Below are 17,776 nucleotides of genomic sequence, written 5' to 3' on the forward strand. Positions count from 1 at the left end.
TGCCTAAACACATTTTCACCTCTGAGAGAAATGTGAAAAATGAGTCAGGACCAGTCCTCCCAGGACCAGTTAGTTTCTCATCCAGGCTCCTTCCTGCACTGCTTCTTATGACAACAAGACCAAGCTCAACACATAGGCTGTGCAACCTTCCATAGTGAGGGGCACAAAGTAAGAAGTAGTAAATGTAGGCACTTCTATTACATGTAACTATAACTTTCCCCAAGTAGCTATAATGTAAACATGGATTTAAATACCTCGTTTTAGAGTCCAATATAGTTAATAACTGATGAAGTTACAAAGTGGGAGAGAAGGAGACCAACACCAAATAAGTGATTCTTATGATGAAATAGGTACTGTGTTGATGAATCAAGGTACTATTTGCTATTGTTTTCATTATACATGGAAATTTTAGGCACAAATGACTGACAAGGTAACAAGTGGTGAGGCTTATGACAACAGGTCTGTTGGCTTTCAATCACACCACCCTATTTCTCAGATGCAATATAAGAAAACCATAAGAATATTATGAAACCTAAGGAAAGGGAAGTTCCATTACAGGATTCATTTATTAAGTCATCCTTTTATTTGCTGAATCCTAACTCTGTGTTGTTGGCTATAGTTAGTGCTAGGGATACAACACTATTCCTAGGTAAATACAACACTATTCCTTTTATCAAAGAGCACCACTTTCTAAAGACAACATTACTCAGATATGGTGGAATGCTTTTGGGAAACTGGCGCTGACTTGTCCTCCCCCATAGGAAGATGATTGCCAAGATTTTCCTCCCATGGAGTTGCTTTGCCTTGATGGTTTGGGAGTTTCACTTCCTAAGAGAGTAGCTGCTTTATGCTCTTGCATTTTAATTTATAGGAAGGACACTAAAGGGAAAGTTGAAAATTAAAACTAAGGAGTTTAATTTAATGCCAGAAAGGTCAGAGAAATGTAAGGGGAAAAGACTGGATAACTGCTCTCACAGGAGAAAGCATTGCCATAACATTCCATGAAATATTCTTGTAACATGATCCAACAAAAAGTATAAACTAAACAGATCATTCTTGAGAACTTCCTTTTTTAGGGATTCACAAACATTTTAATGTATAACATGTATCATGCAAATATAGCTCAAAGTAATTTTAAAGAAAGACAAAGGTTATGTTTATGAAAAAAATCCACTTCCATCAGTAAATGTCGAATAAGTTAATTATTGATTTTCCCTAATTGAAATTAAATTTTTATTTGTTTGACTTAGTAGCCACATAAACCAGTTTCAAACCCAACAAATCATGGCAATGAATGTTAGAGCTGTTTCTTTTTTACTTAGAGTGACAGTGGTCAGGAAGGTGACTATAACAATTTTTCATCAGTATGAACTTCAGGTATGATTTCTTCCACAATTTTATGTGAAACCAGTCCTTTTGAGAACAGGTGGGAAAATCTAACTCCAAAAGTAAAGTATGTATAGTTTTCAAACAAGCACCCACATATCTGATTTTGATAATAAAAGGCCCATTCCTCATAAAAGGTGTGATGTTTAAATCCTGGAATTAAATCCATTAAGCTACTCTGAAAGATATCCTACATAAATATATTAGATCTGCTATCTGAACCAGGCTTATAATTGTCATGGTTGCCATATTCTTCCTGATAACCACATTGAGGACTAGAGACCAGCTACTCTAGAATGGCCAGAAAAATACATACATTTCCCTTGCCGAATAAATTTTCAGATTATTAAACAATTTCTTCGCATAAGGGATGCCACAGATACACCACTTAAATGTTTGGTGTGAGCAGAGCCTGCAGGTGACTGATAAAGAAAAGGCCCCTTCATGTGTTTGCCAGCCTCAGGGTTTGAGATGGTTGTAGAGGAAGGGATAAATAACTTTCTGAACTTCTGTCATCAGCACCCATAATGACACAAAAATTTGTTTCTTGTTAAGATAAATAACAGAGATTGAATTAACCTCCTGACTGGACCAACCAAAATATATATGCAACAATAATTTGGTGGACACTGCATATCAGGCAATGAAGAATAGTAATCTTTAAGGAATGAGAGAAAACAGGATAATCTCTAAAGTTGCCCAAGATTACTGAATTGAGAGTTTCCAGTATTGAAATGGCCTCTCCCAATGCTGGGAGGAGAAACCCAGGAAGAGTCTGCCAAGTTCCCTGAGTTGAAGAGATGTAGCTTGCAATTAAAAAGAGTTTAGGGATGCTGCAGTACCTAAATTTCAGAGGACAGAGTACCTGAGAGGAAATAACTTTATATAGACAGAACTCCAGAGACTGAAAGAGGGTCGTCATCTTTAAACTCGCCAAAGTACAGTCCAGTGCATATATGTGAGGAAACTACTCTAGACTGACAAAAAAGAAAAAGAAATAAACTACCAGAAAGGATTGAATGTAACAGTACCTGCTGTTCATACAGGCCAGAGAGTGCCTATCCCACTAGCCAGAGTAAAATCTTTATGATCATAGAGCATTGGGTAGAGTACACAGAAGAACCTTGACTTGGTAGTGAGAAATAATCCATCCAAATGAGCACTGCATTTGTTCTTCCTAAAATATCTTAAAAATAAGACTTGAAAGGCTCAAACGTGTCCATGCAATTTAACTGCCTCCTAGAACACACCTTATGAGTAATTTTAAGAATTCAAAATATTTTGCACCCAACAAGGTAAAAATAGCAATGTCCGGCATCTAAGCAAACATACCAAGTATACAAATTATAAACAATTTAAAGGGGTGAAAAGTCAATATTTAAACTGACCCAAATTTGGTAGAAATGCTAACCAAAGTTACATAGATATATTCATGTATACAAAAAGCTATATAAAGACATAGAAGATAAAAAGATACAAGACTCAGTGCTTGATTCAATAGCACATATACTAGAATTGGAACAATAGAGAGAAGATTAGAATGGCCCCTGCACAAAGATGACATGCAAATTTATAAAGTGTTCATATTTTTATTGGACAGATACATGTGCAAAAATGAAACTAGGCCATATTCTTATACCATATACAATATAAATTCAAAATAAAGACTAAAATGTAAGACTAAAAACCATATAACTCTTAGAGAAAATGTGGGCAGTATACTTTATGACATTTTTCTTAGCATATACAAAGAAAGAGGAAAATATGACCTATTCAAAAGCACAAAGTAAATTGATATAAATCATACCAGGAGATACACAGACATTGGCCTTACTAGACAAATACTTTTATAAAACTGTCTTAAAGATGCTTAAAAAACTAAGCAAAACCATGGATAAAGGCAAGAAAATGATGTACCAACAAAATGAGAAATCAATAAAGAATAGAAATTGTAAAAAGACACAAAAAAAGTGTCTGGTGCTGAAAAGTAGTGCAATAAAAAAATAACTCCTGCCCTGGATGGTGTGGCTCAGTTGGTTGGAGCACCGTCCTGTGCACTGAAAGATTGCCAGTTTGATTCCTGGTCAGGGCACATACCTAGGTGGCGGGTTAGATCCCTGGTGGGGATATGTATGGGAGGCAACTGATCAATGTTTCTTTCCCTTCCCCTCTCTCTAAAAATCAGTAAAACATATCTTTGGGTGAGGATTTTTTTTAAAGGTGCAAAAACAAAATAACTGCAGTGAAAACATACACTATATGGGTTCAAAAACAGATTTAAGGAGGCAGAAGATAGAATAAGTGAACTTAAAGATAGGGCAATTGAAATATCAAGTCTGAGGAACAATAAAAAAAATGAAGTAAAATGAACAGAGCCCAAGGGACCTGTGAGACACCATTAAGTGGACCAACAAATGCATTATTGGAGTCCCAGAAGAAGAAGAGAAAAAGAAAAAGTAAGAGAAAATATTTGAAGCAAAAATGGCTTAAAACTTTCCAAATATGAAGAAAATCATGGATCTTCAAGGAGCTTATAAACTCAAAAAGATGTATGTTTAGGGATACTATAAGCAAACTGTCAAAAGCCAAAAAAAGAATTTTGAAAGCAGCAGGAGAAAAATGATTCACCACATACATGCAATCCTTAGTAAGAATACCAGCTAATTTTTTATCAGAAACCCAGGAGTCCAGAAGTCAGTAGGTTGACATACACAAAGCACCATAAAAATAATAACTGCCAAGCAAGAATTTTATATCTGACAAAGCTGTCCTTCAAAAATAAGGGAGTCATTAAGATATTCCTAAATCAATAATTGAGTTCATTGCCAAATAATTGCTAAGAAGGATCTTTCAGGGTAAAATGAAAGGATTTCAGTAAAAATGGGAAAAAAAATTCAAGTCCACATAGAGGAGTTACCAAACTATACCATATTTGGACTACAAAACAAATTACATTATCTTACAACATATATAAAGAGTCAAAGAGGAAACTCAAATGGATATTAAAAAGTATTTTAAATGGATTGAAAAAGAAAATACACCATATCAAAATTTGCAGGATGTTTCTAAGTAATGTTTAGATAGAGATTTAGATTTTTAAAACATTTCGTTTTAGTTTTATTTAACTTATTGGGGTGATACTGGTTAATAAATCTATATAGGTTTCAGGTATACAATTCTACAATACATCATCTGCATATTGTATTGTGTGTTTACCACCCCAAGTCAAGTCTATTTTATTATTTATTTATTTATTTTTAATCATTATTGTTGAAACAATTATACATGTTCCCCTTTTCCCTCCAGTGACCCCTTCTAGCCCACCGCCACCCCTCGCTCCAGGCCTTTGCCACACTATCATCTGTGACCATGGGTTATGCATATATATCTAGTTACAGGTTGCATATCAATAACTACTTGGGGGTGAGATGAGGAAAGGAGAGAAGGGCAGGAAATCATGAAGGGTATAAGGAAATGCTTGGGCTTAATGGATATGTTCATCACCTTGATTGCCGTGACAGTTTCATGGGTGTGTTTATATAAAACTCATTGAATTGTACACTTTAAAGATACACTGTTTATTGCATAGCAATTATACCTCAAGAAAACTATTAAGAAAAATAATTATACTACTTACACCAATAATGCATAACTAGCACGTTTATGAAAACCTTTGTCAAATTTTCTCAGCAAACAACTTCCTTAAAGAAACTCTGAAAGAAAAATCAAAGAATCTTGGTTCTTACTTTCAGAGCTAATCTCTAATCCTTGAGTCAGAGTTGCTTAGAACTAAAAAGGAGATAAAATAGCTAAAGTTACTTCATAAGCAACATTCTGAACCATAATAAGCCAAGCAGTTATGAGGCAATATCATTCACTATATTTATTTTCAAAATACTTTACAAGGCAGCCAACTCAGCTTATTTACAACCAAACTAAATAATTAATGAGGTGTTGCTGCAATCAATTAAAATCCAGACCAGCGATGAGAATCTTAACTCTAATAAACAAGATGGTCACACTTTCCAATAAAATGTTTGATAGCTAAATAATTGTTTTGTTCCAAAATGCCCTTTCTCAAAAGATCACTTTAGATTTATTTTTACATAAGCTGTTATCTTAGCTTGAAGGAACAGTCTATCTTTTTACCACAAGAAACTCTATCATCATTAATTTGCTATTAATGTTTAAAGTTGAAAGAACCTAAATGTACCATCCAGGCATAGTTTGTAATATGTTCATTAATACCAATCATTTAGAGCAAATTTTGAAAAATATAACTTTAAACTATGTGTAGTCTTTATTCCTCTTAATATTGTGGAAGTTTAAATGTAAAACAAGGTATTTGTTTGACCAAGCAAGTGTTCACTAGAGCCTGGGGCAGGCTAGGCAGAGCTCCAGGTCTGGAGAGAACACAAAGATAAATTAGATGTGGCTCCTGCCTTTCATTGCTAGGCGAATCCTCTAACGTTGCTCCTTGCCCAGATCCAAATGCTATGTGTCCAAAAGAAATAGCTCAGTCCACTTACATTAGGTGCATACGAATGGACTGCCTCATGTTACTATGGCTATAGATGTCCCTCACATGGGCTCAAATTAGAGTCCCTGGACTTTTAAGAGTGAAAGTGCAAAGACTGAGTGACCAAAAAAAAATCATATTGGAATCTAGAAGTATGAAGAAATTGTTCATAAATATTTAAGGAAAATTTATGTGTAAAAACATTACTACAGATTTACTAGTTTCTGAGGGTGATTATGCTCATATAGCTAATGGGGCACAAGCTTTGGAGTCAGGCAGATTTAGGCTCAAATCCTGGTTCTGTCATTTAATAAACATGTGGCCTCGATGTGCTATTTAACCTTTGTAATCTCAGTGTTTAAAAACTAGAGGCCTGATGCACGAAGATTCATGCAAGAATGGGCCTTCCTTCCCCTGGCTACCAGCACTGCCTTTGCTCTGGCTGGAGCCGCCTTTTTGCTCCAGCCCGGAGCCTCCTTTCTGCCTTCCCACGCTGCCTAGAGGCCCAGAGAGGCTGGGACACTGCGGAACACCTGCATCGTCGCCATGGCAATGACACAAGTGTCTCGCCCCATCCCCGGCCACTCAGCGCCTGTGTATGCAAATTTACCTGCCATCTTTGTTTGGTTAATTTGCATACTCACTCCTGATTGGCTGGTGGGTGTCGCAAAGGTACTGTCAATTTGCATCTTTCTCTTTTATTAGTGTAGATAGATGAGCATAGCCTCGGCCCTTGTGGGCTTAGTAGTTAGAGCGTTCACCCACACACCAAAGGACTCTTGGTAAAGGGCACATACCTGGGTTGCAGGTTTAATCCCCGGCCCCTGGTCAGGGCTCCTGTGTGAGAGACCAATGGATGTGTCTCTCTCACATAGATGTTCCTCTGTCTCTCCCTCTTTCAGTTCCTCCCTACCTTTGTTTCACTCTCTAAAAAATCAATGAAAAATATCCTCGCTTGAGGATTTAAAAAATAATAAATAACAAAAAGTAAGCATAACAATAACAGTACCTACTAACTCCTAGGGTTATTATGAAAATTTAATAAGAAATACAAAGCACTAAGCAAAGTATCTTCTACACAGTAAGTGACCAGAAATGATAGCAATTTTTAATAATGTAACAAGCACCTACAAATATACTGCCTAAAATCTAAAGTCCTGTTTGAACTCAAAATTTGCAGATAAAATATATAAAAGACTATGCTTACATATTGTTATCAAAGTTTTAATAAAAGGCTTGAATACCTAATTAGCTATTAAGACAACTTATTTAACAAATATCTACACTAATAAAAGAGAAAGATTCAAATTGACCATACCTTTGTGACGCCCACCAGCCAATCAGGAGTGAGTATGCAAATTAACCCAACAAAGATTGAGGGTTAATTTGCATACACAGGCGCTGAGCAGCCAGGGGCGGGATGCTTGCGTCATCGCCATGGCGATGACACAGGCATTCCACACCACCCCAGCCACTCCGGGCCTCTGGGCAGCATGGGAAGGTGGAAAGGTGGCTCCGGGCTGGAGTAAAGGCAGAAAGGCGACAGCCAGGGGAAGGAAGGCCCATTCTTGCACGAATCTTCGTGCATCGGGATTCTAGTATTTAATAAATACCTCTTTACTATTCTTTATATGTTCTAGGATTTTTTTGTACAAATATTAACTAATTTAATATTCATGACAAACCTATGGGGAAGATACTATTATAATTACCCCCATTATCCTATATAATAAAACCCTAATATGCAAATCGACCGAATGGCAGAATGACCGGTCACTGTGACATGCACTGACCACCAGGGGGCAGGCACTCGATGCAGTTGCTGCCCTCTGGTGGTCAGTGTACTCCCAAAGGGGAGTGCTGCTCAGCTAGAAGCCAGGTTCATGGCTGACAAGCACAGCGGGGTGGTGGCAGCCTCTCCCGCCTTCACCTTCGAGGCAGCGCTAAGGAGCAGCAAGCCTGGCTTCTGGCTGAGCGGTGCTCTGCTCAGCCAGAAGCCAGGCTCACAGCTGGCGAGTGGTAAAGAGCGAGAGGTCCCGGACTGCGAGAGGGATGTCCGTGGGCCTAAGCTGGCAGGCGGACATCCCCTGAGGGTTCCCGGACTACAAGAGTGCACAGCTGGGCTGAGGGATCCCCCCAGTGCATGAAATTTCATGCACCAGGCCTTTAGTATATACATAAACATATATATATATATTTAAAATTTCAACTTATTTCATATGTATATGATATTTCAACTTAGGTTTGTTTAAGGAATATGCTTTATTGTATGGGAAGGATACCAAGAAACAGAATTAAATAGTATTAAATTTTCCCAGACTGGTTTTCCTAATCAGTAAAACAATGGTAGTTGTTAGACTTTTAATGAAGAAGGAAAGAAGAGTTATTTTGAAATGGATTTTATTAAACTACTGGATGCCATGTAAACTTGAAATCAGCAAGAAAAATATTACTTATCAACCCTCACATATAACAGTTTGTTTAATTAAAAAGTTACACTGTGTATGCTTCCTACACACACACACACACACACACACACACACACACAACCAAAGGCCAGGCATGGGCAGACCCTGTGTGCATCAATATTCACCACAGCACTCTGGTGCAGGGATAGTAGCCCCATTTTTAATGTAAGTCCCCCCCCCCCCCGCCTAAAATTAAGAATCATTATCCAAAGTCTCTCAACAATGAGAGGTAAACCTGGTCCTCAAGAAACATACTGAATATGAACGAAAATCTCTAATTCCTTGGAAAGTGAAAGCTACTTAGTAGTTTAGCCATGTTTATTTTAACCACCAGGGATGAAAACTATTATTGAGTTTTCTAAATAAATAAATTAAAAACCATCACTTGTCTTCAGCAAAACTAAATATTTGCCAACATCACACTTAATGAACCACATATACCATAGCCTCTTTCATTTCTCGCCGAGCTGGGTATTTAATACCTGGAGGACATGTACCACAGAGGGTGGCAGTGAGAATGCATTAAATTTGGCCGTGACCTTTCTGGGAAATAATTTTCACATGCATCTCATAGCCAGAGGCCACATCTGGGACTGGGAGTTCAGGAGAAACCTAAATAAATTTTACATTATTTTGATACACAAATAGATAAATTGCAAGGATTTTGGGAGACAGAGAAAGGAAACCAGCTTGGACAGGGATCTCCTCAAAGTCCGCTGTGTGATCAGCGATATTTGAGCCTGAAAGTGCTGAGGCCTCAAACCAGAACCTAGTGGGGAGATACATACATAAACAGCTTCTTATGGTCCCCTATAGCAAGTTCTAGAAAGCCAGTGTGTATAGGGTAATAACTTTAGTTACTCACAGAAGAAAACTTGGAAGGTTTCAGAAGGAGGTGCTCATGCTAGGCTTTGAGAAAAGAGCAGGAACGAGTAAGATGAGGAAGGAGAGGAAGGACATTTCCAGGGAAGGAAACAGCACAAAGGGTAGAACAGCTTAACGTGCTTGGGAAACTATACGTGTGACACAGTAGGAGGCCACTGTTTTTGACATGGGGAAGTGAGTCTAAATAAGAAAAAATATTTTATGTATGTTAACATGATGATTACAATAATAAAATTAGTTACTTTTTAATAATCACCCCACATTGCCAAGCTCTGCATATGGCATTCTCCCATTTAATATAACACTCACTCTGCTCTGAGCGAGGCCCTTTTTCATCTCTATTTTGTAGATGAGGAAACACAAGCACAGGTGCTCTATCTAGAAAGTAGCAGGGCCAACATTAAATCGCTAGCTGTGGAACTCCAGAGAGTGCACTTTCAAATGCTAGTTGAATCCCCTTAGTGTCACCTTATGAGAGGGAGGGCCGCGTTTTATCCTCGGTGGCATTTGGGAAAGGGTCCTGACCTGTTTAACATGGTGCAGGTGAGCTGCTCTTGTAGATATAAACCCTCGAGAATAAGTCTGTTCTGTCAGGTCAACCAGGCCTGTTCCAGGTTCCCACAGAGAGGAGGGCAGATTCCCTCTGAAAACAGAAAGGGAGCCTGTTCCTGGGAGATGCTCTCAACAGACAAGAGGTAAGATATCTCCACCCCAGCATTTAATCACTGCTGAAATTCTGGGGGGCCGGCATGGGAGTTTAGTTCTCTGGGTTAAAAAGAAAACCCATGCAAAATCTTGTCGACCTGGTAGGAAGCAGTGGCTGCTTTTGCAGCCATAGCACCAGGTGTCATGGTTCAGTAGGACACCCATTTCCCAGGGATCCTGGGTCCACAACACAAGTGACCATAAGGTTGTAGAGAATTGCCTGAATGGACTCAGTACTTCAAGTGGTCATGTTTATTGATTTTTCATTTATCTGTAGAAAGTCAATTAATTTTTCTTTTGGCTTCCATTTTCACCTTTCAGATGAGCACAGTGAACTCTGTATGAGACCTACAGAATAAGTCACGTAATCATTAAGGAAGTTTCCAAGATGAAACCAAAAGTTTGGTTATAATTATATCATCTACCAACTTTACAAATTGAATAACTCTACAGATTGACTGCCAGCGCCATCTTCTAAGAAAAAAGAAAAAGAAAAAAGAAATGGTAAGGAAAGGTTTTACCCTGGTTGGATTAATTTACATTCCTTAGCATGAAAATGACCTGCTTTACATTTATTTTTCCTCATACACTGGACTGCTTCCAGATGAAGTTCTTGCCAACTGCTCTCCATGAAAAACACCTTAGTCGTCCTGTGCTGTTTCTGTTCCTAGACCTCAGATCACTCCAATGCAAGACAAGACGCACCATGGCAGCCCTGGGCTAGGCTGCAGAAGTGCACTCATTTAAATCACCTGGATTGTGTAGCTATTTAAAAGCACACTGCAGACCCATCAGAACTGATTTCACGGTCTCATTTTCTAAAGGACCCACTAGCTTTCCCAAGGTAGAATACGAAGACATATCGCATTGAGGCCTTTATTACTCCTTACACGTTACTGACATTTTAAAAAATATATATTTTATTGATTTTCACAGAGAGGAAGGGAGAAGGATAGAGAGTCAGAAACATCAATTGGAGAATCATTGATTGGATGCCTCCTGCACAGCCCCCACTGGGGATGTGCCCGCAACCAAGGCACATGCCCCTGACCAGAATCGAACCTGGGACCCCTCAGTCTGCAGGCCGACGCTCCATCCAGTGAGCCAAACCAGCCAGGGCCGTTACTGACATTTTTATGATTATTATAAAAATACTATAAATAATGTTGTACTTTTAATGTTTGTTTTTTTTTAACATTGTTCTCATTTGTCATAGAATGGTGCTGGTGTTCTAAGCTTTGCTTTGTGTTTTTTTTTTTTTTACATGTTTTTAACACTAAAATAAACATAAGCTTTTCCTTCACTAAACATAATGCATTTTCCTATCAACACAGTTTATTGAAATAGACATAAAAAGGATAAATAACATAGGACAAATTGTTGTACATTTAATAGAGAACCCTACTTTCATAGAGAATGGCCCAAGAACCTTTCCCATTTCTTCCTACCCTTTCATTTTCAAACTGTAAAATTTAAGATGATAAAGGCAACGAAACAACAAATTGAATTTGAGTAAACAAGTCCAATTCCTGCAGTAGCTCCTGTGAATAAGGGGAATTTTAGGAGTTGGAATGCAAGTCTAAGATTAGAAGAGATAAAGAGTTATTCAGTCACAACTCATGTCAAAGCTTAATGTACAAAAAATGTTCATTAATAGAGTTGAGAAAATATTTATGAGTTCCAAGTGTCTACACTGTGATTAAGAAAACAGTAGGCATTTCAATCTCCTGCCATGCCCTTCACCTTGGCCTATGTCAGAACTTTTAATCTATATAATTCAAGATTAAAAAACAGAGAACCCACTTTTTGTGGAGGGTTGTTTTTAGATGAGTTCACCCCAATTATTTTTGTTATCATCTTCCCAGGGACGTAATTCAGTGCTGTCAAACTATTAAAATTGGCTTTCAATTCATGTCACTAATAGTAGAAGTTTAAAGGCATTTTAAAGCTTTTTAACAATGCTTCTCACATTCATGATAATGCAGAACAAAGCAGGTCCACCTGTGTGGGGTTATGCTAGGATATAGCCCGATTCCCCTGCCCAGTCTGTTGAACTGTGTCTGCCTGGCCAGCAGCCATAAGGAGCAAAGCAGCTCATACTCAGGCCTCTTCCCATGTCCTTGACAGCCCACAAGCCTCACCAGATTGCTGCTTTGTCTTGGCCTGCATGCAGGCTGTTCCCAGCACAGCTCTCTCCCCACCCCCTCTGCTAGATAAGCCCTCATCTGACCTTGGTTAAGGACAGAAACTCACCCTATAGGCTCTATCGGGTCTTCCCCATATGTAGGCATTAAAGGCTATGTCCTTCCTCTCTGGTCCCTGCTATGGCACTCCCTGGATTGAGGCTCCAATATTACAACCTGCCTCTGTCCTTGTCCTCTATCCAGTACATGTTTTTCACATTTAACATAGAAAGCCCATAGAACAGTTGTCTAAGACTTCATAAACACCTTTCCGGTAGGAAAACAGATCAGGACATGCACACGTATAATTGGAGGAATCTGAATACTAGCCACCACATTTAATTCTTGTTTCATGCCTTTCAAAATTTAGGGTGCACTCTGTCTTAAAAATTCCCTATATTACAAAATTTCCTATAAAAATACAAAACTTTTAGAAGGGACTACACTTTGGATAAGCTAAGTCAAATATTGTTTAGTTCACCATTTTTTCTTTGGGAGACCTGCTAGGATAACACTTGTATAGGACTCTATTCTGTTAAATTATATTGAATAATATATGATCCTCCAATTATAGTTATGATTCCTCCAATTATATGTGTGCATGTCCTGACCTGATGTTGCCTCAGGGAGAATTAGTGATTCCCATTAATTTTTGCACTTAGGAGTCACATGACCATATTTTCCAAAACAAGATTCAAAGCTCATTATTCGATAGTTATGGGAAGGTTAAGACTCTGTGTCTGAAAGTAGGATTATTCTTCCCAATTCTGAAATGCTATACTATATTACAACCATATAAAAAATAGTGACCACTTTTGTTGATACAGCAAAATAAAGCTTCAAAAAGAATCCCCATGACTAAATGTAAGACTGATCACATACTATTCAACATAGTTTAACTCTTCTGCTCCGCCTCTAGGTTAACCTTGGTCTCCAACACATTCCATTTACTTGTGGGTCCCTGCTCACCTTCTCCACACCCTTCCCTGGCTAAACATAATAGAAAGATTCCACCACAGGTCTGGATGGAGCTGGAAGGAAGTATAGGACCTCTTGAGGTCATTGGGTTGAAAGGAGAGATCACCTAGAGAAGAGTAAAACCCTAGATCTGTGCCACACCTAGGTCTGTGATTTCAATTTATAACACCCACCTGGTGAGGGAATCTCAAACCTATAAATTATCATAATGTTGGCCCAGGATCACTGAAACCTGGAGATGCTCCAGCAGAAGCAAGCACCAAACAGCACTATCAGGGCTCTTTCACAACCAAGAGAACCAGGGGTTACATTTTGCTTATCATGAGTATTATTTAAATTCAGAAATAATCACAGCATTACTCAAGAGGGTAAAAATGAAGGACAATCTAAATCTACATGTTTAAAATCAGGGATTTACTAAATTATAATATAGCCACACTATCAAACACTTTGAAGCCTATGAATCACATGTTAGAAGAATATTGTATAACATAGGAAAATGCAAATGCAATACTTGAGGAAAGCAAGTTATAAAACAGCATGTGCATTATGATTCAAAGGTTGTTTTTAAAAAACACATATATGCATAAGAAAAATACTGGGAGAATATAGACCAAAATAAACAGTGTTTATTTCTAGGAGTTAGAATTACATTTAAAAAAATTGTTTTCCTTTATATTAATAATAAACAAATCAATTCAATTTTTCTAAAAATAATGATAATTCAAACCAGAGAGCCTATCTGAAAGTTTACGAGGTGATAAACAATGACTTGGATTATTTTAAGACTTCAGCCACATCTGATGCTGAATATAGGCTAGAGTATCTATGGTTATAAAATTTATGTGACAAATGTTCATGCAAGATAATTTTTTTTGCAATTTTTCTTCCAACTCAGAATTTGGGGTTAATAACAATGCACTAAAATTAGGCCTTATAAAAAGATATTGTTTTAAAAGTGTAAATTTCCAAGCTTTTGAGGACTAAAATGCAATATACTATTACCACCAAATTAATGGAGGAAAGAATCTGCGTTTTATATATACTTGTATATTACACTGTGTAGCTCAATCTGTCTATAACCTGCTAAGTAATCTAACTTCTAATGACTTACTCTATGAGATTACAGTAATGGATCTTTTAAACTATTTAAAGGGATTAGCTACAAAATGTCTATAATAAGTTATAATTTTTTGTTTGTGCCAATTCAAATGAAAAATAAATGTTATTACACTATTAGGACTAAAATGATCTACACCATTGGTTGGCTAGCCTGGTCTGGTTCACCACCTTTCTGGGTATAGTTTGTAAGCTATAATTTTTTAAAAATATATTTTTATTGATTTCATAGGGAGGAAGGGAGAGGGAGAGAGGGATAGAAACATCAATGATGAGAGAAAGTCATTGATCACATTGATTGGCTGCCTTTTGCATGCCCCCTACTAGGGATCAAGTTGGCAACCTGGGCATGTGCCCTGACCGGGAATCGAACCATGATTCCTCCTGGCTCATGGGTTGACATTCAACCACTGAGCCACGCTGGCTGGGCAATTTTTTTACATTTTTAAGTGGTTGGATAAAAATAAAAAGAAATTAATATTTTATGAAATGTAAAAATAATATAAAATTAAAATTTTGATGTCCACAAACAAAATTTTACTGGAACATGGCCACACCCATTCTTTGACATCTTATTCATGGCTGCTTTTGCACTATGATGGCTTCTTGAAAGAGTTGCGACAGAGACCATAGGCCTGTCATAAAACACTTACTAACTGATCTTTTACAGAAGAAATGTTTTCAAGTGATTCTAACATTTTCTTTGTATTTTTTATCATCAGTCTCTAGATGGCAGAAAAGATTCTCAAACTGGGGTGGGAGGGGTGGCAGGTACTACTGCCCTATAGAAGATATTTACATTTCCAATTAAATCACCCACTAAAGTCAGCCCTTCCAATAGCACAAAACTTTCATGTGTTCAATTAATAAACCAAAAATTAAACATCTAAAGAAACCAAAGGATTCATTTAGTCTAGAACTAATATCTATACTGAAATTTAGCATTTATTCACTCCTGCCTAAAATGAATATTATGTAAATCTACACCATTAAAAGGATTTCTTTATTTAAGTACAATCTATATATATAAAAGGCTAAGTGTCCGTCTGACTGGTAGCTATGACATGCACTGACCACCAGGGGGCAGATGCTCAATGCAGGAGCTGCCATGACACGCACTGGCTATTTAAAAATAAACGGCACCACAGACCTGGCACCAACAAACCAACACTCAACTTTCCCCAAGTGGGATACAGGCCCCACCACCATCCCAGAGCGACACCCCACCAAATCGCAGCCAACACTGTCAAGACCCCATGGAGAAAAATGCAGCCCACAGCCCAGCCCAGCCTGGAAATAGTCACTGTGGGTACTGGGTAATGATGTCATGTAGCAAAACCCGGCTTCCTCTCCCTAGCAGCTAGCCTCCTCAGAGTTTCTTCAGCCCAGGAACACGACTTGCTTTATAGCCAGGTGGAAACATTTTACACTTTAACCAAATGTCTGGGAAGCGTTTTCCAGTGCCTCATCTCATTTGATCCTCACAGAAGTCCTGGAGTAGGTAGATAGGAGACTCGGTAGAATCCTATTTTCTTTTCATTAGCAGGAAAATGAAGATTTAGAAAGTTTAGAAATTTGATCTGACTGAAAAGAAGTTAGAAATGGTGGAACTTGAAAATGACTTCAGGTTTTCTCATTGTGCAGAATATAATCAAACACTGCTATAGTTAAATATTTCACCCTTTGTTCTCCCTGTGTGATCTACAATAATAATCTGCTTCGTGTTGATATTTACTGCTGTGTTGCTGGCAATTACCTGAAAGAGAAGTTGGGGTGCTTCACTGGGCTGGAAAAAGTTTAGCTAAATCAGAAAGAGGTCTAATTAAGCAAGTTAATTCTATATATATAAAAGGCTACGTTGACTCATGCATGAGCGATACATAAAAAGCTCTCACTGGCGCCAATTGCATGCATGTGTTTCGATCTGTCATTGTCAATCATGAATTTGGTTAACACTCTATTATAGAGAAAGGGTGAATAGCGATATTAAAATATTTCTTCTAATTAATTTCCTTTCAATGTGCATGAATCCATGCACTGGGACACTAGTTAACACATAAAATCATTATTTTTTAAAGTGTACCACTTGATGATATGATGTAAGTATACAGTGTGAAATGATTACCTCAATCAAGTTAATTAACATCGATCACCACCTTACATAGCTCCTTTGTGTGTGAGAATGTTTAAGATCTACTCTTTTAGCAAATTTCAGGTATACAATACAGTATTATTAACTATAGTAAATCTGCTATAACATTACATTTTCAGAGCTTAGTCATGTCATAATTGAGTTTATACTCTTTCACCAGCATCTCCCTATTTCCCCCACCCCACTGCCCTGGCAATCACCATTCGACTATCTGCTTACGTGAGTTCTTTTTCATTTAGATTCCACATATGTGATACCATACAGTATTTGTCTTTCTCTACCTGACTTATTTCACTTCAGTGCCTATAAGACTTCCCAGAGACATATCAGAGAGAAGAATTCTGGCACAGTCTTCACTTAATCCTGACATTCTCACCACTTCTCTTTCCTTTTCTTTTTTCTATAACTTTTAATTATGAACTTTTCCACATAAATAGAAAATTTAAAATATGGCAATGAATAATCCAATGACAATGACCTAAGTTGAAATAATTCTCTCTCTCTCTCTCTCTCTCTCTCTCTCTCTCTCTCTCTCTCTCTCCCATTTCTCCCTCCCTCCTTCCTTCCCTCCCATGTTTGTCAATAAACTAGTAGAAAGTTGCAGAAATCATGACATTTCATCCCTAAATAATTCACCATGTATCTCCAAAACAATGACATTTTCCTGTAAAGTCACAATACAATCATGACCTAAGATTTAACAAAAATTCTATACTATCATCTAATAGTCAATGAATATTGAAATATCCCCATTTAACCTCAAATCTTCTCTTTGGGGCTTGTCATTGAAGGAGAATGTAATCTAGAGTCATATTTGTGCTAAGTTTAAAGAAGACGAGATCATTTGCCTTGTAGAATCTACATTCTGGATTTTTCTGTTTTCCTGTGGAGTCATTTAAATTAATTTTCTATCTTTTATACTTTCTGCAAATTGGAGGTTAGGTCTAAAGGCTTAAGAATATGATGCTATATACCTCATATTACATCACATCTAGAAATGTAAAATGTTGAACTATCCCATTTTTGTTTGTCATTTTTTATCAATTAGTTAAGGGGTTAACCACCATTGTAAGGGTTTGATTTTTTTCCTTTGTACTTAGTAAATAATTAGTGAAAATATACTTTGTCATTATTGCAAACATCCTTCATTGCAATAATCTTTTTAAAGTAATGGTTTTAGTTTACAATTAGACACAAGTATGTCATTAAGAATTGATGAGTAGTAATTTTCTAATTCTATTATTCCTTTCCCTTTCATTAGCTATTGTTATTCTGTAAAGAGGACTTTTCCCTCATTAACTTAGAATGGCTTAGAGTTCCTCCAAAAAGTCAAAGTAAATGCTGCATTCTTCATCTTTAATTTCCATTTTCACAGTAAGGA

The 17,776-nt window shown here is 37.4% G+C and overlaps 1 protein-coding gene and 1 non-coding gene across 4 annotated transcripts in view; one reads left to right on the forward strand and one right to left on the reverse strand.

Moving 5' to 3' along the window:
* Positions 1–17,776, reverse strand: part of PIEZO2 (piezo type mechanosensitive ion channel component 2) — a 343,011-nt gene that overhangs the window by 113,929 nt on the left and 211,306 nt on the right. The gene's annotated exons all lie outside the window — the stretch shown is intronic.
* Positions 2,872–2,978, forward strand: LOC114230052 (U6 spliceosomal RNA). The gene has a single exon (XR_003615909.2). It is a non-coding gene; the product is annotated as a U6 spliceosomal RNA (small nuclear RNA).

This window comes from Eptesicus fuscus, chromosome 12 (genome assembly GCF_027574615.1).
Source record: "Eptesicus fuscus isolate TK198812 chromosome 12, DD_ASM_mEF_20220401, whole genome shotgun sequence".
In the NCBI taxonomy this organism is placed as follows: domain Eukaryota; kingdom Metazoa; phylum Chordata; class Mammalia; order Chiroptera; family Vespertilionidae; genus Eptesicus; species Eptesicus fuscus.